This window comes from Lissotriton vulgaris, chromosome 10, assembly GCF_964263255.1.
Source record: "Lissotriton vulgaris chromosome 10, aLisVul1.2, whole genome shotgun sequence".
In the NCBI taxonomy this organism is placed as follows: domain Eukaryota; kingdom Metazoa; phylum Chordata; class Amphibia; order Caudata; family Salamandridae; genus Lissotriton; species Lissotriton vulgaris.
The window spans coordinates 426538163-426561244 of NC_141698.1; positions in this window are offsets into that span (position 1 = coordinate 426538163).

A 23082-nucleotide genomic window follows, 5' to 3' on the forward strand; every position below is an offset into this window, starting at 1 on the left:
AAATCTCCCACTGACTCACAAGTTTAAATATTTACAGCATGTAAATGTGTTCTATTTAAGTTCCATCACTCAAGGTATCTACATCAGTATATTATTTCTACATTATCACTCTACTGGTAGTTGTTTATACACCATGCGCTGAGAGTTGGCTGGTCAGGACATTAACACCTTGGCTGCTAGGGGTTTTCCCCCCAGTGCAGGAATCACAGAGTTGCCTTTATTCATGACAAGCTCAGCTCGTCATAAGCACAGCTCAACCGTGCCTCATGCCGAGCTGAGCTCGTCATGAGCAGCGTAGGGGTTAAATGAATCTCATTACACTCCGGCACACATGTGTACATCCCTACTAGGTAGAAACCCAACAGAAAACTATGTTAATTCCACAGACACATAGGGAAAACTGACCAATTTCAAGGGAGATCTGGTGAATATATAACGAACAGGCAGTCGCCTTCAAGCTCAGGAAGACTTGAGATGTCTATTTGCATTTGTGACCGCAACGCCTCCTCCAGGCTTCCTTTATGTGCAAAAATCAAGTGTGGGCGGAAAATCCGTTCCGTTCGCGGATTTTGCGGATTTTCCGCAAATTCGCAATCCGCGAGATTCGTGAATTTCCCGCAAAATCCGTGAGCGGAACGGATTGGGTCAAAAGTTGAAGCTGACTTTTGTAACTATTTTAGAATGGCGCCCGCAAGCTGCCAGCAAGCTGCCAGAGCCATTCTAAAATAGTTACAAAAGTCAGCTTCAACAGGAAGCACTAATAGATAAAGTAAAGCAGGTGCTTGAGTTGAAGCTCAAATTCAGTTACACAATCATGCTTCCTGTTGAAGCTGACTTTGTAGCTATTTTAGAATGGTGCTGGCAGCTTGCTGGCGCCATTCTAAGTGGGGCTGAGGGCAGAAGGGCACAAAGTGGGACAGAGGGCAGAAGGGGACAAAAAACGAGTGGGGCAGAGGGCAGAAGGGCACAGAAATGAGTGGGGCAGAGGGCAGAAGGGGACAAAAACGAGTGGGGCAGAGGGCAGAAGAGCACAAAAACGAGTGGGACAGAGGGCAGAAACGAGTGGGGCAGAGGGCAGAAGACCACAAAACCGAGTTGGGCAGAGGGCAGAAGAGCACAAAAACGAGTGGGGCAGAGGGCAAAAGGGCACAAACACTAGTGGGACAGAGGGCAGAAAGGCACAAAAACGAGTGGTACAGAGGGCAGAAGGGCATAAAAAACGAGAGGGTGGCAGTGATGAACCAGAGGGCGCATCACGGTCTCGCCCAAAAAAAAACCCGCGAACACGCGCAAACATGCCAAAACGCCCCGCGAACACGCAAAGCGCCCCGCGAACTCGCAAAAATAAAAAAATCCGCAAATTCGCACAAATTCACGAATTTTGCGGATTGCGAATTCGCAAATCCGCAAATTTGCGAATCGCAAATTTGCAAAATTTGCCCATGCTTAGAAAGAATCTCTCTTCAATATGAAAAGGGATATCATGGTTTATCTATCTGGTATTTGTAAAGAGCAAACTAATCACCCAAGTGGTCTCAAGACGCTGGGGGCCATCGGGAGCCCCTTTCTCTGGAGTTAGCTGCTCTGCCGATGTACCACACCTCTCGCCCTGGTCAATTTGTACACAAAAAAAGTACACAAAAAATGATGGTTGGAAGTTTTGACCCTGCTTCAATGGGAACAGTCAAGCCAGCCTGCCAGGCTTTGTCCACCTTGCACCAGAACACAAGCAACTCAGGATTGGTTTCGCCCTCGTTAGGGCTCAAAAGCCAGACATATCTTGGATCCAGTGACACGCTGATTTGCAGATGGCTGGGTCGAAACTGAGGTGGCGTGGTATCTATATCTATACTAATATAATAAAGAGAGAGCCCAAACCTTTGAGGCGGGTAATCTCAGGAACCACAGCACCAATCACAACACCCAATACAGCGTTGGAAAGGGCAGTTGCAGCAGAAGGACATAGGCTATGCAGACGCCCACCATATTCATTTAAAAGGTTAAAGAACCGTGCCAGCAAAGTAGTCCCTTGTGGGCGTGTCTCCGTTGTGCTGTGGGCGTGTGCTGGGGGCATGACAAATGCTGGGGGCATGTGGTACGTTCCGCCCCAGTCTCATATCGTGTGCTGTGGGCATGTGCTGGGGGCGTGGGCGTGTGCGGGCGCGGAATTACGGAAAAAAAAGCGAGCGTTGTGCCCAATATTTCATTGTTTTTTCTTCCCAGGTTCTGTACATTCCAGCTCCCGGTGTCCACCCTACTCCTTTAAATACCCCTGCACCCCATAATCAAAACCCACCCTTACTCCTTAAAATACCCCAACACCCTTAAACACTAACCCATCTTAACCCTATAAATATACCCTGTACCCCAAAACTCAAACCTATCCCTAAACCCTAAAAATACCCATGTACCCCAAAACCCAAACCTAGCCCTGAACCCTATAAATACCCCTATTCCTCAAAACCCAAACCTAGCCCTGAACCCTTAAAATACCTCTGTACCCCAAAACCCAAACCTACCCCTCAACCCTAAAAATACCCCTGTACCCCAAAACCCAAACCTAGCCCTGCACCATAAAAATAACCCTGTACCCCAAAACCCAAACCTACCCCGAAACGTAAAATACCCCTGTACCCCAAAACCTAGCCCTGAACCCTAAAAATACCTCTGTACCCCAAAACCCAAACCTAGTCCTGAACCATAAAAATAACCCTGTACCCCAAAACCCAAACCTACCCCTGAACCATAAAATACCCTGTACCCCAAAACCTAGCCCTGAACCCTAAAAATCCCCCTGTACCCCAAAACCCAAACCTAGCCCTGAACCATTAAAATACCCCTGTACCCCCAAACCCAAACCTATCCCTGAACCCTAAAAATACCCCTATACCCCAAAACCCAAACCTAGCCCTGAACCCTAAAAATACCCATGTACCCCAAAACCCATACCTATCCCTAAACCCTAAAACTACCCCTGTACCCCATAACCCAAAACTATATCTGACCCCTTAAAATACCCAAACACCCCAAAACATATACCTCAGTACCCCAAAACATATACCCCTATACCCATACTTACCTCATCCAAACATTTAAAAAAAATATGCTTTTAACATTCATGCATTTACAACGAATTTTGTTGTAAATGTATGCGTGGTAAAAGCATATAAAATGTAATGCCATGTGTTTTAATGGCATTCTGGAGTCATGGTACTTTCGTAATGAAAGTATGCGGAGTGATGGTATGCGGTGATGGTATGCGGAAAGAAAGTTGCGGAATAATGGGTGTTTTCCCTCCCCCGGTATGTACATTGGTGGCACGGCGGCCCATATCTCCAGCAACATACTCATATTTTTTCACCACCGATTTGAAAAATGCACAGGTCTCCTTCATTGATGGCCAGCACCGACATACACTTTTAGACATACCTCCCACCACAAGTTATAGAATGGCGCACTTTAGAGCTGGGGAGCTACATTTGAATCTCGGCATCAGCTCAACATCCTGTGATTCCAGGCAAATCGCTTTGTCTCCCCGTGCCTACCACAAATTAATGTGTTCTTCTGTAATGTAAATTGTGCTCATGCCATGTTGTCGAGTTCGCGCTATATAATATTGCAAGGAAAAATAAAGTAGGGAAACTCGAGTTCTCACACTACTGAACGCGCACTCTTAAGTGCATCAGCAGTGCACTGTGAATCGGAGCGTTTCACAGGCCTGTCACAGATAAGAAATGCTATCAAAACGAAATCCTACAAAACAATATACTACTGGCCGGCAACAATTCATACCCGGACAACGTCGGGACGGGCTGCTAGTGCAAAATAAAGGTGGACTGGAATGTGGGTCTGAGTAATTGCCAGTGAATTAGATTAATTCAAACATTCCAGCTTTCACTTTATTTTCAAATTTTTAGCTGTCTTTCTGTTTGTTCCTACTTTTTGGATTTTTACCCTGTGTGTATTAGTCTTCAATCATAAATTCTTGGAAATATGAACTTTTTTTTAATTAAAGCAAAAATTATTTCTATTTCAGTCAGCTGTGCTGAATGTAGGATGGTTCTTTATAGGGAGGAGTATTCTACTAACAGCAGTACCTGATTTTGACGACTACTGCATCTGTATGTTCCTTTATTTAATAAGAATACATACTTGGAGTTTCAAGTGGTAACCACTGTTCCCGTGAGCGTGCACTTGCGTGTGTGGATCGCGCACACACACAGGACTGGATGATCGGGAGAGTTTGCGCTGCCGCTATTAAAAGCGAGCGGAGCGAAAAACACACACTTTCTGCGGTTTTGCCAGCGTGTCAGGAGTGCAGGTAAGGCTGGCTTGGGACACTTGCTGTATTTTGCGGTGCGGGGTGGATGGTGTGCTTTTGTTTAAGTATTCCTATTAATCACAGCTCTTTCACGAGCTGTGATTAACATGAATACTTCAACAAAAGCCCACCATCTTCCCTGCACCGCGCTTTACAAACAAACGCTGTGTTTTTAAACTTGCCCTACTCTTTTGTTAGTAAAGCGAGGCTGCGAGAGAGACTGTGGGCTTTTGTTTAAGTATTCTTGTTAATCACAGCTCGCGAAGGAGCTGTGATTAACATGAATACTTAAACAAAAGCCCACAATCTTCCCCGCACCAACGCAGAGCATAGCAGCCAAGTTTCCCGATTGCTTTGAGTGACATTTTCATAGTTTCAGTGTTAATATGAGTGACATTTCAAAGACTATGAGTGACATTTTATGGTGAGCAAAATCAAGCAATAAAGACGAGGGAAAAACGTAAATATTAGCAATTACATCCATTTGAGCAATGAAACTCTCTAAGAGTCGCATCATAGGCCACAAGGTGCATTATTTCAAAAGGAAATATGCTCATCAAAAATATCAATAGCTGACTGGGCAGTTCTCCCTGGTCCAGCGCGCTACCCACTACCTGGAGGAGCTGCCATCACACCACCAGCTGCAGCCTGTCACTACAGGCTCTCTTCTACTGACTTAGTGACACTCGGCACGCAAAGAAGTTGACAGCCATCACAGTGGCTCTTAAAGTCACCCGACCCTAAAAGTGTTAGTGGAAGTGACTGCTAACATAGTTTGAAAGCGTCAGTGACCAGAGTTCCCAGCTGTAACAGGGCAGGCAGCAGCTCAGATGATGATTAAGACTGCCACCACGCATGGCGTAAGAGCAAATTTTTATTAGCATGATGGGTAACACCGCTCTGTCATGTTAGGAAGCGAACACCGCGCTTTACAGTGAAAATGTAATAAAACCTTAAACAAAGGTCACTGGTGTAATCTATCAGACTATACCAAGGCACCGGTGACCATGGCAGACATGTGAAAGACATACACAAACATGAAGGCCGTGTTGGGGCACGACACATATACAATATATCAGACATATAAAGTGATCACTGCTGAGGTTGTCTGCTCTAATGCCCTCTCTCACTCTGCTTACAAGTCATATGCAGGATTAGTCATTTAAATTGTAAATTGATACTTGTATAGAGCACTACTCACCCGCAAGGGTCTCAAGGCGCTTGTACAAATACCGCTGTGGAACCCATCCTGGCTTACCCTGTGAGGCGTCCACTCCTCGGCACCCCCAAGGTGGAGGCCAGGCATCCTTAGCGTTGTGGGGGCCGTTGTGGAGATTAAGCAAGCTATTGCCCAGAGTTGCAGAGTGGGACTCCATGATTTAAATAGGCACCGAGGCGAGAATTATCAGGTCCGTGGAATTTTGAGCCCAACTTCGAGGTTTGCACTAAATACAACATAAATTGCCCTCAACTGTTGTGAGTGCAGTGTGTTTGAAAACTTTTATGGGGATATGGTAGTGAGCATGCGTTTCAGTGTAAAGTGCTAACATTTATAATATAATCAGAAGATAGTGGTGCTCTAAAGAGGTATTTATTTTCTTTTAGTAAGAATGTGTCAATTTCCTGGCTGTGCCCTTCACCTTTTTGAACTTGAGATTTTGACGCATTGCACCACATGGGAGTTGTACTCCATACAGGGGCGACGCTATCAGTAGTGCAGTTGCACCGGGTGCCAGGGACCTTAGAGGTCCAGTGCACCCAAATTATGGCTGCACTTTACAGTCCAGCCAGTTGACTTTCCATCCTATTTACTTTGCTGGGGCAGAAACCATTGGCTTTTATAAACTGTTCCACAGTTCTTACCTTAGATCAGTCTTGTCCTAGGTGCCTCTGAGTTGGGCGCGATGTTCTTCCAGGTTCCAGCACTGCCACTGGTGTTTATCATTTATTATTCTCTCGATGCCAAGGGCCTTCTTGCTCTGGCTTTGTAATATCTTCTGTAGGCTTTGCCACCTTTGACCGTGTGAACCTGAGTGCCAGGCCCTTCGATATTGGTTTTATTAGTACTGTCTCTGAAATTGAAAACATCATGCCTGTGCCGACTGGAGCCTTACAGTCCATGTCTGTCCACACGAAACCTGCTGAACTTTTTCCTTTAGCTGCACTGACACTAACGGACTGCCTGGCGATAGTAAACTTTGTTGCGTTTGCAGGCCACATGGCTACATGCATGTGTGCACTACTACTACTGACCATTTGGTGCCGGGGAGGAAGCCAAGACAGCCTGAGCTACGCAACATAAACAAAAGACAGTCCAATAACCAGCTCGGTCCCAGCAAAGCATAAGAGCACTCGCATTGACTGCTGTGAGCCACCTACAACCTCACAAAATATTCGATTCTACAAAGTATTAAAACAGGTAATACACCCAGGGCATCATTTATGAGAAATGACGCATCGCTGCTGAAAGCAGCGATGCGTCACTTCTCAGTGCGCACTCCTTGCGTTATTCCTGATGCGTCATATTTAATGTATGACGCATCATGTCGCAAGGAGTTACAGATACGTCAGTATTTCTGCCGTATCTGTAAGCGCAAAAGTAACGCATTGCTGGAGTGTGTCACAAAAGTGACGCAACTCCAGCAATGCGTCATTTCACATGGGGCAAGCCCCATATGAAAGGGCCTGCGTCAGGCAGGCGCAAGATTTTGACGCAACAGCGTCCTAAAACTGATGCAGTGAAATCTCATAGATTTCACTGCGTCACTTCTACGACCCTTCCTTGCGTCAATACGCCCCCCTTGCATACATTATACCTGGTGCAGGTATAATGTGGCGCAGGGGTTTACAAAGTGACGCATCTACCTAGATGTGTCACTTTGTAAATATGGCGCAACAAGGTGTATTTTTTACGCCACTGGTGCGTCACAAAAAGTGACGCACCGGCGGCGTAAAAGTGAAGCACGGCCTCATAAATGAGGCCCCCAGCTTTTTAGTATCCTGATTTGTATGGCAATCTTTTTACATGTGGTAACGTGACTTAAAATGTGTTAGTGTAACCCGAGATGTGTGACACTTGGCAGGGCTGAAAAGCACAGCTGCGAGAGCAATTGTGAGCATTTGTTTAAGTATTCATGTTAATCACAGCCCCGTCACGAGCTGTGATTAACATGAATACTTCAACAAAAGCCCACATGCCTTTGTAAATCTTTACTACTCACCTTTCAAATTTTATGATATTCTTTTAAAATGTGATCATGGATAGTCTGGAAAAAAATGTAAAAGCTTTTTTTGGCATAAACATGGTAGGGCCACATTCTTTGATATCTATGGTAATGGAAAATGCGCCACGTCGGTGTAAATCTGCCTTAAGCCCCTTAACGTGGGTTGTATGTGTGGAAATGCACCGTCTTTTCAGTTTTTTTAAGCACAAGTTTGGAGTTATATTTGGCGTTGCGCACAAGCGCAGTCTGGTTCCTGGCCCACATAGCCATGGCTGCAGCGCACAGAGACCCTACACTCCCGCACACAGAGGGAAAAAATTAAAGGGAACATTGGGGGTCACCAACTATAGCAAATGTTGAGGCACCATCTGTTAAAATGGAGCTAAGTTTACAGCCAGTAAAAGACCTCTGTATTGTCGTCTGTAATTCTTTGTATGTGTTTGTGGTGGAGGCTATCATTGTAGTCCGTTTTAGGTCTCCACTATTTTATCCCGCAGGGATAGATAGGCGAGATTCTAGTAAGCGGTTTAAAAAGTCTGCCAAACTACTGCGGATCGCATACAGTTCATGTGATCTATGCGCGTGCATGCCAGCCACATAACACACCACCATTTGTCTGTGCTTCGGCATCAGACTTCAAAGGCTGCTACTCCCCCGCCCCCCCGCGTGCACATCACGCACCACCATTTGTCTGTGCATCGGCATCAGACTTCAAAGACAGCCGTCCCCCCGCCCACCCCCCCGCCACAGCAATGCAGAGAGCTTGTTATAAGCATGGGCCATTAAGACCAGAAACGTGCCTTAGTGTCTGTGTTTTTTGCCCAAGGTTACCTTGTGGTTTCCTTTCTTTATGCCTCTAAAACCCCAGGTGAAGTCGCCATGTATCATTCTGAATCATATTACCATTCACCTGGAAACAAGACATTTTAGTGGAACTCTGTGCCGCAGACTTAGTCGGGGTTATGTACAATATTGTAGATTTTGTATTGAGCTTCGAACCCGGACGAGGCTGCAAAGTGTTCCGATTGGCTTGCGGTTCCTGGGCATTCATTCTTTCTTCTTCAAGGTACATATAAGCAGCAGACAGTCCGCTGCAAATGTTACGCACAGTGCCCGAGTGGCTTTACTAGTGAAGAAACATCCGTTTCGCACTGGAATCTGTGTTTCTTCTGCAGTCACTTCACGTTCACCAGTGTGGTTCCGTGGTTCTCGAACTGGGTTCGATGGTTCCGAACCCGTCCACTAAAGATTGTCGGAAATGGACGATTTTGGTAATGGCAGACCGCAAATGGCGAGTGTAGCGTGTCTGAGTGTTTTCATATGAATCGATATAGGAGAACACTCTGTATTCAAGGATTTAGTTTGAACCTCCGGGTTCCATTTTGTATACGGCAGCCATTTTGTGTGGTTGCCCTAACATAGGCCCGATGACTGTGGCCGAATGAGTCCTTGAGACACGTACGCCTTAGCTGACTCCTGGGTGACCTGGCCGAACTGACTCCTTGCCCGAGGCTGACCTCGCTGAGCCAGTTCCTTGTTCAGCAGCTGGCCTGATAAAGATCAAAGAGCAGGACGTGCCCGAGTTTATGGTACACTGCTCCCACCTTTCTATCTCCTTTCCAATCTGTTTCTGCCTTTCCTTTACGACATAATCATTGATTTGGGTTGAAGGCTTTATGATGGGTTTGTCCGGCCTGATCGAACAGGAAACCTGGAATTTGCTTGGTCATTTCTGGTGGGCTGGACAACGGAAAATGGGATTGTCTGAGATTGTCGTCATACGCTACTTTTGAAATGTTACATTGTCATTGGTCAGTTTGTATGCACCGAATGCTAATTTGAAATGTTGCCTGAGGCTTGATTTTTGGCATAAAAGACCATGCTCCGCTTATTGAATTTGTGCAGTCTCTAGCGAACCACCCGTGTGTGCTTCGTAGATCTCTGTTCCTGGTTGCAGCCAATAAACTTTGGTCTTTGACGTCATCAAGAAGTATCCCGTGTCTCTGTTTGCCAAGACAGGTGAACTCGAAGGTTTCAGGCGTTCTCCCTGACGCCGCTGGGTTCTAAAAACCCGGTCCTTCAGTTGGCGCCCACGTGGGGCGACTTCAGCGGTACCGGTTCAAACCAGAGGTACGTGAGAAGCTTCGTGTGAAAATTCTGGAGGAAGGCCAGCCACTTCATCGACCCCTGTATGTCGTCCTGGTCCGAAAGTCTTTGCTGCGAGGTTTCCCGCTTTCCGACGGCTACGAAGGACTGCTGCCCTGACTGTCGCCCTGTTTTGGAGCCTTAGACGTTTGTAGAGCGAGACGATTGACGCGTCTTCTGGTGACGCCATTGACATTTCAGTTAAGTATAAGCGGAGCGTCTCCTAGTCCTTAGTTTGTTTGGTATCCTTTAGTGGATCACTTTGATTTGGTACCTGCAGGCCCTAAAGCCAAGGGATTTGTGTATTCACGAGACTATCGTTTTAAGATTCCCCTTGTTGTTTGAAGCTAGACTAGTGAGCAAGATGCCTGGTTTTAGCAGTTTTAGAAACTTGTTTAGTTGTGGTTCAATGAGGGACTCCCGGTTAGAGGATTCGTGTCCGGTTCCTCCGATCGGAACTCCTACATACGAGTTGTATGTGAAACACGGTGTGGGCCCTATAAGTTATAATGAGATCTGGATAAAATATACGAAGAGTGACGGTGTCCTACAGTGGCCCCGTTACGGTAGTTTTGACACTGAAATTCTAGATAACCTCGAGGTGAAGTTGTTCAAGAAGAAAGCCCGGCCGGCGATGTTTGACTCTTTCCGCATATGGCGCAAAGAAGCCAAACAGAAAGAAATGAAATTAGCGAAAAAGAATAAGCGAGAAAGAGGTATGACAATGGTGCAAGCTGCCATTGCGTACAAAGATAAGGAAGAAGAACAAGAAAGGGAACAGATGCTCAGAGTGAGGAAGTTAGCGGTAGATAGATGCTACCCAGTCTTGCCGCCTAAAGAGCAGAAAGGCGAGAAAGATCTTGCGAAAGATCCTTTAATGTCGCATCTGTTAAATTCACCGCCGCCTTATGCGCAGAATGCTACGGCACCACCGCCACCAGTGGTGGCTGTGCAATTGCCGGTTATTGTGCCTCCTGTAATTCCTCCACAGCCAGCTCTTCCGTTGGCTACTGTTCCTTTGGCGCAGCCTCCTCCGGGGCCGCCAATTTTGCCTTCTTCTTCGACTGCTACTTTTATGTCTGTCCCTAATACTTCTTAAGTTCCGATTTTGGATTCTTCTACTACTGTTTCGTCTTCCCTTATTCTTCCGACTACTTGTCCTAGGCAGCGGATGACTGCTGCCTTTTCTGGTTTTCTGACTCCTTGGTTGGGACAATTGGGTATGTCTCCAGTGAATGAGCGAAGACAGTCGCGTAGTCAGTTGCCTGATACGGATGAACGAGTGGTTTTGGATCACATGGCACGTAGATGGGTTACGTACACGTCTCAGTACGATCTTGAGGGTATCATGGATGCCTTTAGGCAATGGGAAGCACCTAAGCAACGATATGTTTTTGAGATCATGTGTGCGTTCCTCCATGACCAATGGATGGACGAAGTGGGTAAACCTCCCGAAGAGTTGTTCCGATTGCGTTCTGAGTTTGCAAAAGGAACTATTGTGAGTCTCCTCGACATCGAGAGAGCGGTGTCGACGTTATTGTCATTTCGAAATAATGCTTCTTCTGAACGGCTGTTTGAGCCCGATTCGTTAGTTGCGAGGAAAGCGCGTCAATATCTGATGCGAGAGGTTCCTCCGGTTTGGAGACCTGCTGATGCCACTGCTGTTCCGCCTGTTGTTGCGCACTTTCAGCGAGTGTGGGTACATGTTCCATGGAAGCGTGCTGAAGTTCTAGCGCTTAAGCAGACTTTGCCTGATCCGCGGAAAAATCCAGCGGGATATTATAAAGACCTTACGCAAACTGTGAGTTTGTGCGTCATGAATTTGGCGGACATTGATATGTTGTTTGGGAATGTTGTTCCACGGCCCATCTGGAATGTCATTCGACATACGGATCATGATAATGAATTGGGTGATTCGTGGGTTAATCTTGTTGCTGCAAACGATAGACAAGTTGGAGGTGCTAAGCCTGAAAACATTATTACAGAACTTCCTGGTAGGATCATTAATCTCATGAAGACTTTGATGCCCGAAGTATGTGTTAATTGGGACAAGTTGTCTGCATGTAAGCAGAAGAAAGATGAGACTGTGTCAGATTTTTTCACGCGTTTCGAAGAAACTTTTGTTGATCATAGTGGGCAGGATATGGCTACCGAGGGTGGCCAGAGATTGTTCGTTGACAAATTTGTACACAATCTTCTTCCCGAGTTATGCACTAAGTTGAAGGATTCTGAGAGTGCTTGGCCTGTTTCTACATCAGCGCAGATTTTAGCTACGGCTCAGTACTATGAGAATAGACGTAAGGATGAGTTAGAGAAAGCGGATAAGAAGACTAAGGAATTGAAGACTAAAGTTCTTCTACAACAAGCTTATCCACCTCGTGTTAATAATCAGCGTGATTATCAGCAACCTCAACAGTATTCGAGAAACTCCCAAAGAGACGAGCCTTCTCAACAGCGTTTTATGTATGGCCCTAATCAGTGTGCGTATTGTAAAGAAGAGGGTCATTATAAGAATAGTTGTCCGGTCTTGTTACAACGAGCGAATAGTGCTCCTGGTGTGAGAGGTAGAGGTGCTCAGCAAGCGCCTAGAGGTAGAGATCGCGGACAGAACGTACGTTCTTTGCCTCCACAGAACTCAATGAATAGTTTTGACCAACAGCAGAATTCGTCTGGTAGGACAGCACAGTACTACGTAGATGATTATTACGTTGAAGGTGAAGAAGCACATGGTAGTAATTATTAGGACAGCCATGGACAAAGAGAGGGAGTTGTTTCAGTTCCAGTAGATCAGAGTGGACCTTATGTTGAAGTGATTGCATCAGGTGTGTCAGAACCTTTTCTGCTAGACACTGGTGCTACGAAGAGTTCTATTATGCATTCTAAACTCCCTGGCGCACCTTTGTCTGGCTTTAATAATGTTTCTGTAGGTTTTTCTGGCGCCCCCGTTAAGTATCCGATTTCCGCTCCATTACCCCTTTCTGTTGGTCCTCGTAAGTTTGAAGCACCCCTTCTTTTGACTACAGGTTGTAATGAGAATTTGTTGGGATTGGACTTGTTGAAGAGATTGTATGCGACGTTGTATTGTTCTCCGGCAGGAGTACATCTTACTTTGGGTGAGAGTGTGATCTCTCCGATGTATGCATTGAAAGATTGTCTTCCATCGGAATTGTCTTGGTTATCGGATTCACTGTGGGCTATGGGTCCAAATGATGTGGGCCTGTTAGATATTCCCCGGTATGTTGTGACACTGAAGGCGAATGCTAAGTTACCGCGCATTCCACAATATCGTATCTCGAGTGATGGTGAGCGTGCACTTTTAGCGATCATTTATGATCTGATCGACAAGGGTGTTATTGAAGAGACGCGAGGTAATGTGTGCAATAGTCCTGTTTTGCCTGTTCTAAAGAGAACTGATCCTTCACAGCCTCCTGTATATAGATTTGTCATTGATCTTCGTGAAGTGAACAAGATTGTTGTTCCGCAATTTCCTGTCGTGCCTGACATTACTGCATTATTGACTTTGATTCCGGCTTCTGCCACCTGGTTTTCGGTGATCGACTTGAAGAATGCTTTCTTCAGCATCCCGATTGCCATGGAGAGCAGGAATATCTTTGGATTCTCTTTAGGAGGACGCAGTTTCCGCTTTAAGCGCACTCCTCAAGGCTATTGTGAGAGTCCATCGATTTACAGTCAAGCTTTAAAGACACAACTTGATCTGTTGGTTTTACCTGAAGGTGCAGCTCTTATTCAGTATGTTGATGATTTGTTAGTTGCCGCCGATACTGAGGAGATTTGCAAGGATGCCACTTTGTCATTATTACGTCATTTATCTGATTGTCATCACAAAGTTTCTCTCTCAAAATTGCAATTCTGTCGACAAGAAGTCACCTACCTAGGTCACCTCTTATCGAAGGAGGGAAGAAAATTGACCCCAGAGAGAATTCAGGCTATTGCGAAAATGAGTGTTCCTACGACACAGAGAGAAGTACGTGCGTTTTTGGGTATCACGTCGTACTGTAGACAGTGGATTCCTAATTTTTCCTTGTTAGCGAAGCCTTTGATAGCTCTTACTGTTAAGGATACACCAAATCCTATTCCTTGGACTGACGAATGTCAGAAGAGCTTTTCTGAATTACGCAATGCGTTGTGTTCGGCTCCTGTGTTGGGTACTCCCGACTACAGTAAGCCTTTTACATTGTATGTCCACGAGAGAGAGGGATGTGCATTGTCGGTTTTGGCTCAGCAGTTTGGCGATAAGCAACGCCCATGTGCGTACTTTTCGTCGAATTTGGATCCTGTAGCAAGAGCGTTGCGAAGTTGCTTGAGAGCCACAGCGGCAGCGGCTGTGTCAATTCGACAATCTGCTGGTTTGGTTATGGATAACACGTTAGTGGTTATGGTTCCACATGCAGTGGATACTTTGTTGAATCGTACCAAGACACAGCACTTAACTAGTGCTCGGTTGTCAGGGTATGAGCTTGCACTGTTAGCGAGTCATGTGCACATCAAAAGGTGTAATACCTTAAACCCAGCTACATTGTTGCCGATTTCGCTTGAGAGAGATGATGATAGTGAAGAACAGCATGATTGTTTTCTGAGAACCGAAGAAGAGACGAAAGGGAGAGTAGATCTCCGCGATACTCCTCTTCCTGACTGTGATGATGCTTTGTGGGTTGATGGTTCGTGCTTTAAGTTGCCCAATGGTGATACGACTGCAGCATATTCTGTGACGACTTTGCATACGGTTGTTGAAGCTGCACGTATCCCACATAACTCAGCACAAGCAGCTGAATTGATCGCACTTACGAGAGCATGTGTGTTGGCAAAAGGAAAACGTGTGAATGTGTACACGGATAGTCAGTATGCGTTTGGTGTGGCTCATAGCTTTGGACGTTTGTGGCGTGAACGTGGATTTTTGACATCGTATGGGACGAAGATCCAGCATAGGCAACTGGTGAATGAACTTCTCGAATCTCTTACGTTACCACTGCAAGTAGCGATTGTGAAATGCAGTGCCCATAAAATGGTTACGGATGATGTTGGTCGTGGTAATGCGTTTGCAGATGAAGTTGCGAAAGAAACTGCTAGAAACGTGATGAGTCGGATGTATGTTGCGGGTCCAGCGAGATGGGTCCCAGAGAAGAGTATGTGTGAAGATACCATTGAGAGCGTGAAATCCATTCAGGGTGAAGCCACAGAGAAAGAGTTGAATGAATGGAGAGAAAGTAAGGGTAGATTGGATTCGAATGGTTGTTGGACTGATTTGTCAGAGCATCAGAGATGGTTGTTGCCTAACGCGTATGTGCTTCCAGTTGTTACAGTGGCTCATGGAATGGCACATATTAGTGTGAAAGGGATTTGCAAACTGTTGGCCCCTGTTTGGCAGAATGTGGGAATCCCCAGATGTGCAGAGAATTTGGTCAAGAACTGTATGGTGTGTTTGATGCATAATCCTGGTAAGGGAACTCCAACACCAGCTGGTCATTTTGCTCCTCCTACGTATCCGTTCGAGGCTCTGCAGCTAGATTTCATCCATATGGAGAGATGCAACAACTTGAAATATGTGTTAGTGGTTGTTTGCTCCTTTTCTAGATGGGTAGAAGCTTACCCCCTTAAGGACAATACTGCTTTGTCCACAGCGAAGGCCTTGATAAAAGAATTTTTCCCGAGGTTTGGAATGCCGAGAATTATCTGGAGTGATAATGGGAGTGAATTTGTGGGTCAAGTTATGAAGAGAGTGTGTGAGGGTCTCGGGATTAGGCAGAAATTCCACGCTGCAAATCACCCCCAATCAGCTGGTTTAGTCGAGTGCTATAATGGCACTCTTAAGTTAAAATTGGCCAAAATTCAAGAGAGCACTGGTTTACAATGGCCAGATGCCTTGCCATTAGCACTTTTGTCCACAAGAATGACTGTGCATTCGCGAATGGGTTTGAGTCCGTATGAGGTCGTGTTTGGTCGCCCGGCAAATATTTGGGGCGTACCAAGACCAACGAGGTTCAGTGACCTCGAGTATCCTGTGTTACTTGACTACTTGCGTGAACTGACAACTAAAATGAGTGTTTTACGCCAACAGGTGCATGATAGCCTTCCACAAGCTGCAGAGGATCCAGGTCATTCTATTGAACCTGGATCGTGGATTTTGTACGTAACTTCCAGCGGACCAAGAACGAACAGCCCCGTTGGACGGGGCCCTACCAAGTACTCCTGTCAACAAGATCTGCGGTCCGAGTGCGAGGCAAGCGTAACTGGATCCACGGATCTCATACTAAAAGGGCACCTTTGCCCTTGCCATACGATAAGTGGGTCCAGGAGGGACTTGCAGACTCTGAAACAGAAGTTGTCCCACTGTTTATACCGTTCAGCGATGCTCGACTGATTGGAACAAACTCAGAGAAAGAGATCGAAAGAATTTTGCAAGAATCAGTACCTCCTACAGATCGATTGGACACTACAGAGCCTCACCTTTTGTTCGCTGATCAAGAATTGACTGGAAAGAGCCGCTATAATCTGAGATCGAGAGTTACGGACAAATAAATAAAGACTAATAAAGTTTGATGATTTTTTTCTGTTTACAGGTTAACTCTCCACCAAGGATCTACTCATTTTTGTTTTTCTTGAACCGCCATCCGGTTCTTGCTGCTAGGGTCGCGGTTGCCACAAGTCTTTGGGGTGCAAGCCTGAGACACTAGGTCGAGGGTTCTGTTGGCCCAAGGCAGCCTTCCTGGGTTAGCAGAGGCATTCCGGAGCAGAAACAACCTACCACCGCGGGCAGCACATTTAGTTTAGGATGGATTTCTTTGAGTTGGAGAGACCTGTACAGACACTGACTTTTAGAAAACGAATATGTAAAATAATATCGAAGAAAAGTTTTTTGATACCATGTTTATTTTTACTATTGAGCTTTGTGATATTTATAGCTAGTTATGTAACATTTGTTTTTAAAATGACGTTTAATCCCACTGTACAACCTACACCTTCACCTACTATTTCTTCTCATTCTTTCCATCCTTTGCCTGAGCATGAGGTAGTTAGACGATTGGAATTTGCTAAAAAATCCCTTCATCCAACTTCTGCACCAACACCAGTTAGTGATGAATACGACTAACTGTTGGATGTGTGGTTTGATGCCTCATACAACCGATAAGGGTATTCCTTATTTAGTTTTGCCCTTTAGTTTAAACGGTTCTATTTGGGCTTATAGAACGATGTTTATCTATGCCCATAGTGTTTACCCCCAACGTTCACTAAAAGACAACCCAAAGAACAGTGCTATACTTAAAGGCATTGTTGACATGATTAGAGGGATTAGCTCGTATGAGACTATTCCAAGGGATGATACACTAGCTTACATTGGTTGGAACGTTACTGGATATGGAGTTAGTCTGAGTGTTAACCAGCGAGCGAAGAGTTCTCCACCGATTTGGATAGTGCCCCATCAGGGCCACTATTGTCTGCAGGGCAACCGCAAGAATCTGAAGGCTCAGTTAGGGAAGAGTGTTTGCGCTGAGACTTATGTATTTGCGTCTCAGTCTTCCCCAGCGTTCCTAGCTGCTAAGGGTACCTATTTTGTTTGTTACGACAAAGCTTATACATGGTTGCCCCCCGACTTCTCGGGCACATGTTTTGTTTCCTTTCTGTTACCTCCCACTTTTACAGCTGCGGCAGATTACCATAAGACGAGAGTTGCTAGAGGTGTCTTTAGCCAAGAAGACACTGCAGGAAAAGAACTGGGAGATTTCTTCAAGGGTTTTCTGCCGTTCTGGGGACCTATGGCTAACAGTAGGAATATTCGCCAGTTGACGAGAGTGGTTGAGTCCACCATAGTCGAAACTGCTGGTGCCCTTGGTAACCTGACTGCTGAGCTCCAGTCGGATAGACTTATGACACTTCAAAATAGAGTTGCCCTTGATGTTATTCTAGCAGATCGAGGTGGAGTTTGCAAGCTGATTCAATCGAGCTGCTGTGTTTTCATTCCAGACAACGCTCCATCAGTCTTCCAGGCCATTTCCAAATTGCATAAAATCTCCGATTCTGTCCATTTGGACAAAAGAGATTGGTCTTTGATGGGATGGTTATGGGGATTGATATCCACTTGGGGTTGGAAGATTTTGATGGTCATTGGGATGGTCGTAGCAATCCTTTTCATGTTCTGTCTCTGTGTACAGTGTGCTCCTGCTATTTGTGGCCTCTGTGCTACTTTGTGTGCAAAGAGACCTGTCCAGAGAGAGGTACTAAGTAATAGGATGATGCTACAGCAACATATCGAGGATCTGATGAATATAGATCCGGATTCAGATTAACATGGGTTTGGGTCTGTTGCCTATGTAAGGGCAAAAGGAGGGTCAGTGGCTCCGTGGTTCTCGAACTGGGTTCGATGGTTCCGAACCCGTCCACTAAAGATTGTCGGAAATGGACGATTTTGGTGTTGGCAGACCGCAAATGGCGAGTGTAGCGTGTCTGAGTGTTTTCATATGAATCGATATAGGAGAACACTCTGTATTCAAGGATTTAGTTTGAACCTCCGGGTTCCATTTTGTATACGGCAGCCATTTTGTGTGGTTGCCCTAACATAGGCCCGATGACTGTGGCCGAACGAGTCCTTGAGACACGTACGCCTTAGCTGACTCCTGGGTGACCTGGCCGAACTGACTCCTTGCCCGAGGCTGACTTCGCTGAGCCAGTTCCTTGTTCAGCAGCTGGCCTGATAAAGATCAAAGAGCAGGACGTGCCCGAGTTTATGGTACACTGCTCCCACCTTTCTATCTCCTTTCCAATCTGTTTCTGCCTTTCCTTTATGACATAATCATTGATTTGGGTTGAAGACTTTGTGATGGGTTTGTCCGGCCTGATCGAACAGGAAACCTGGAATTTGCTTGGTCATTTCTGGTGGGCTGGACAACGGAAAATGGGATTGTCTGAGATTGTCGTCATACGCTACTTTTGAAATGTTACATTGTCATTGGTCAGTTTGTATGCACCGAATGCTAATTTGAAATGTTGCCTGAGGCTTGATTTTTGGCATAAAAGACCATGCTCCGCTTATTGAATTTGTGCAGTCTCTAGCGAACCACCCGTGTGTGCTTCGTAGATCTCTGCTCCTGGTTGCAGCCAATAAACTTTGGTCTTTGACGTCATCAAGAAGTATCCCGTGTCTCTGTTTGCCAAGACAGGTGAACTCGAAGGTTTCAGGCGTTCTCCCTGACGCGGCTGGGTTCTAAAAACCCGGTCCTTCACCAGCTGCACGACAAATAATGAAGAAAAATGTGGCAAGGGACTAAACTTACCCTAGACTGGCAGAAGACGTGTAAAGGATACTTCCTTCAGCAATTACCTTCTATGATTGGAGGAAGACTACACCTATAGGTAAGGGATCGCGCGGCCCTTGAGGAGCTAAAATCCTTCTACAGCAGGACGGTTAGTTCATGAGATGCACTTCCTGTGATACGGATTAGTGGTGCCAATACCTCAAATGGAAGAAGCTGGGTTGATAGGGCATTAGTCATATGTCCCATGAACACTGATCGAGCATGTTCGCCTTGTTTATAATCCTTAAATGAAACCGACAAGCCAAAAAAGAAGCAATATTTGATCCTGAGTAGGCCTTGGACAGTAGATTGATGAGATCTGCAGGGACATCATCTCTAGAAAGGAGTCCTTCCTGTCTGACTCATGTTGCATGTAGGTCGCTCTCATGAAGATTTAACTGATCACGGCCCATTAAGCCTAGACAATTCAACACTTGAAATTGTGCCAGACCCTTTTTAATCTCCAACATAAAATGGATATATTTTGTAGCTTAATGCTGTTTCAAATTCCATGCGCTGTATTATTTCGCCATCTAGTCGTTAAGTGCGATATCAAGGTCATTGGTGAAAATATTTTATTTCAAACATGTTTCAAGGGAATTCTACATGACACCAGATGACGTCAAGCGTACTCCCTACGACGCTACTATTTGTTGTCTTGATTGGGGGGTGCGAGCACCTTTAACGCTGGTAACATATTTACTGACGTGAAACGCCTGTAGTGGTTTCTCTAGGGCACAGCTTTCCAAACTGTGTGGCGCGACACGTTAATATGTTGCGACCCACACGTATGTGTGTCACGTGATGCGACGCAACGCGATGATGTCTGCCGGCCAGCCGGCCGGCCGATAGTAGGGGAATGCACTCACGCGACGTGCACAAGACCTGAAGGTGGAGCAGCTGCAGAGCAGAGCCTCGTGGACAGGAGCTTCAGTGAGTATTGACCCCCCCTCCCCCTCCCTCCCTCCTTCCGGGAGTGCTTCGGCGCTGCTCACAGCCCTGAGCGCGCGGCCTTGCTGGGACACTGATATCGGAGCCCCACCATCCCAGGTACTCACTCGGTCGGTAAATAGTGAGGCTTAGACCGTTTTGGGGCATTTTAAACCGCTAAATCTCTGTATATTAAACTCCCTCTGCGGAGTTTAAGCTGTATGTGCTATACAAACAGTATAGGTTTTTAATACTACTTCCAGGACAAAATGCAGTGACTAAGGGCCAGATGTAGGTAGGCAAATACTGGTTGGTAATGGCCAATTTCAGCCGTTACCGACCGGTATTTGGAGTTTGGGATGTAGGGGCATGCTAAAATACAGATTCTGTAATTTTACCGAATCGGTAATTTTACCGATTCGGTAAAATACCGATTCGGTAAAATTACAGAATCTGTATCTTGACATGTAGGTAGCACTGTAATCAGTGCTACAGGGGTTTAAGAATTCGTTATTTACCACCAACTAGAAGTTGGTGGTAAATTATGAAAACCCATTAAAAAGCATTTTTTTGCTTTTAAAACAGTGCCATGTTGCAGACATAAATGCCCTAAGGGCATGTATGTCTGCAACATGTGCCCCCATGCACAATTGAGGGGTGCAACAGGGTAATTACAGAATCATACCGATTCGGTAATTAAATCGGTAAAATTACCTACATCCCGATTGCCAGTTCTTAAATACCGAATCGGTATGATTCGGTATTTAAGAATCGGTAATCTGGGATTACCTACATCGGGTCCTAAGGCATGATTGATTGTGCTGAGTTATTGTGTTTGTTCTAGGAACCCGATCAATATTGTGACCTTATGCCCCTATACGGCTATAATCAATACATATCCCTATAATGGCATAATAATCAGAGCCATATTTTCAGTAAATCGCCTCTGCAGTCCATGACACAGCAGAAGCTACTTCCTTAGACTCCTAGAGAGCACACTGAGTTCTTTTGATACACCAAAACCCCCAGCAACCTGGGAAAGCCCCGCTTGCTTTGTTTTGATTTGTAATAGAACTCCTGCGAGCACTGTAAGAACGACCAGTTCTTAGTGGCATCTTTATTGACGTCTTATGTCCAACCGTACGTCAAACCCGGCACCTTTCAGGCCAACGCTGCCTTAAGCAAACACACGGTGGTGGTGAACTCTGGAGCAGAACAGCTGTCCCCTTGCAGAGAGCCCAGCAGACGCGAGAAGCCCACGGACGCTGCCCCTCCTCTTTGATGCGCTGAGAAAGACGCTGTCTTTTCTCCTGCCGAGAAAATCCAGCTCCGGCGTTTCCAGCCTACCCTTGCGGGTGACTGGAATATCGAGTCGTGAGAGGGAGATACCAGACCTCCTACATTCTATCCCAAAGGTACGGTGCTGACTAAACCCTTAGAGAGAATTCTTGGATCAGACTCTTGGCAAAACCAACTTAACTTAAACTGCTACTTACTTACTCCCTCCCACGTATTAGGCTTAGGTCAGCTACACCGGGGTAGGTGTAGTTAGAAGCACCAGTTGAGGTCGTTAGCCAATGTATATATGAATGTATATATTGTATATATTTTATTCATTTTAACTATCTTATGGCTAAGAAACCATATCAATGCTTTTTTACAGTATTATTTCAATACTGTTTAATAAATCATACCCTTTATTGAAAGCGCCCGTCTCTCTCTTCTCTGCACTCTGGTGAAACTAAGAACGCACGTCTGACTGAGTGAAATAATTGTCTATTGTTTTCACACGACTCTAGAGATTGACTCTTATTCTCAGGGAGCAAAGTTGTCATGTTTATGCGGTTGTTGGAAGCTGAATCCCTTCTTGTCTGAGCCAGGGAAGCTGATCACTTCCTATTCAGTAAAGAAAGTTTCCAGTGACCTCTGAGCTAGCTGGCGCAAACCTAAATTAAGTCTAACATAGTCAGTAGAGACCTAGAAGACCTCAGTCCTACGTCTACACTGCTGTTTATGTTATTTCAATGCGCAGGACCTATAGGGAAAATAGGAACTACACTACATGGCGCCCAACGTTTGGTAAGGCGATAAAACTAACTCAAGACGTTAGAGCAGGGGTCTCCAACCTTTTGTGTAGTCCGAGCTACTTCTGGCCAGTTAAAATCGTCGTGAGCTACTGAACCCGAATCAACTCGCGCATTTTTCCGAGAGACCCCCACCGCCCAGTTTCATTGACTTGAAGCCTAATTTCATCATCTACTCACATACCCAGAAAATGACATTTATCACAGCAAGGCGTTTGGCGCAATATTAGAAATATAAGCTGGCATGCAATTCAACACACAAGAACTCCTTTTACTACGTTTCATGCCAAAACGACAGGTTCCAAGCTTGGGGGCATCAGCTGTCTGAACCCAATACTAATAAATGAATATATTGCAGTTTTAAAATAAGTGAATTTTTTGGAGTAATGCAAGTAAACATGTGTCAAAAGTTTACAGTAGCGCAGCCTGTCCTCACATCGTTCAGCATACATGCTGGAAAATCTATAACCTTACTCGCTGACCTTTAACCTCCAAGAACATAATCATGTATGCAACACCTTCCCCACTGAACCAGGTTTTCATATTGGCTTGTAAAGGGGGTTAACAACTGGGAGACAGGCCATCTCTGAACAAGTACAGGCTCTGAAAACTGTACCTTCCTGGACTGGAGAGACCCAGGAGATGAGCAATGGTACATCGAGCCTTACACCTCTAGGAGTGCAGGGCTCTGTGAATTGATATGGGGATGCACTATTCCATCACTGGAGACTTGTAGAGTCAGGGGATGAAGTCTCAGAGTGCTGAGCTTGAATCTCAGACGTTTTAGAAGACTGGCAATGTGATTCTGGTCAGGCACTGGTAGGGCTGTACTGGGGTTTGTCACTTTTAGGGCAAGCTGGGCTCAGGGGACTGGCACAGTGACACTGCCTCTCACTTCCACGGATTTGGGAGCTCAGGTGGTTGGCACAGTGATGCAGAGAATGGCAGCGCTAGTGCAAAGTGGGTTCAGTAACTAAACATGCTTGGAGCAGAGAGGAGGTCTACCACCAATATGTCTGCATCACCATGAATATGGCAGGATTGCCCCAAAGGTGGAAAAGTTTGTATCA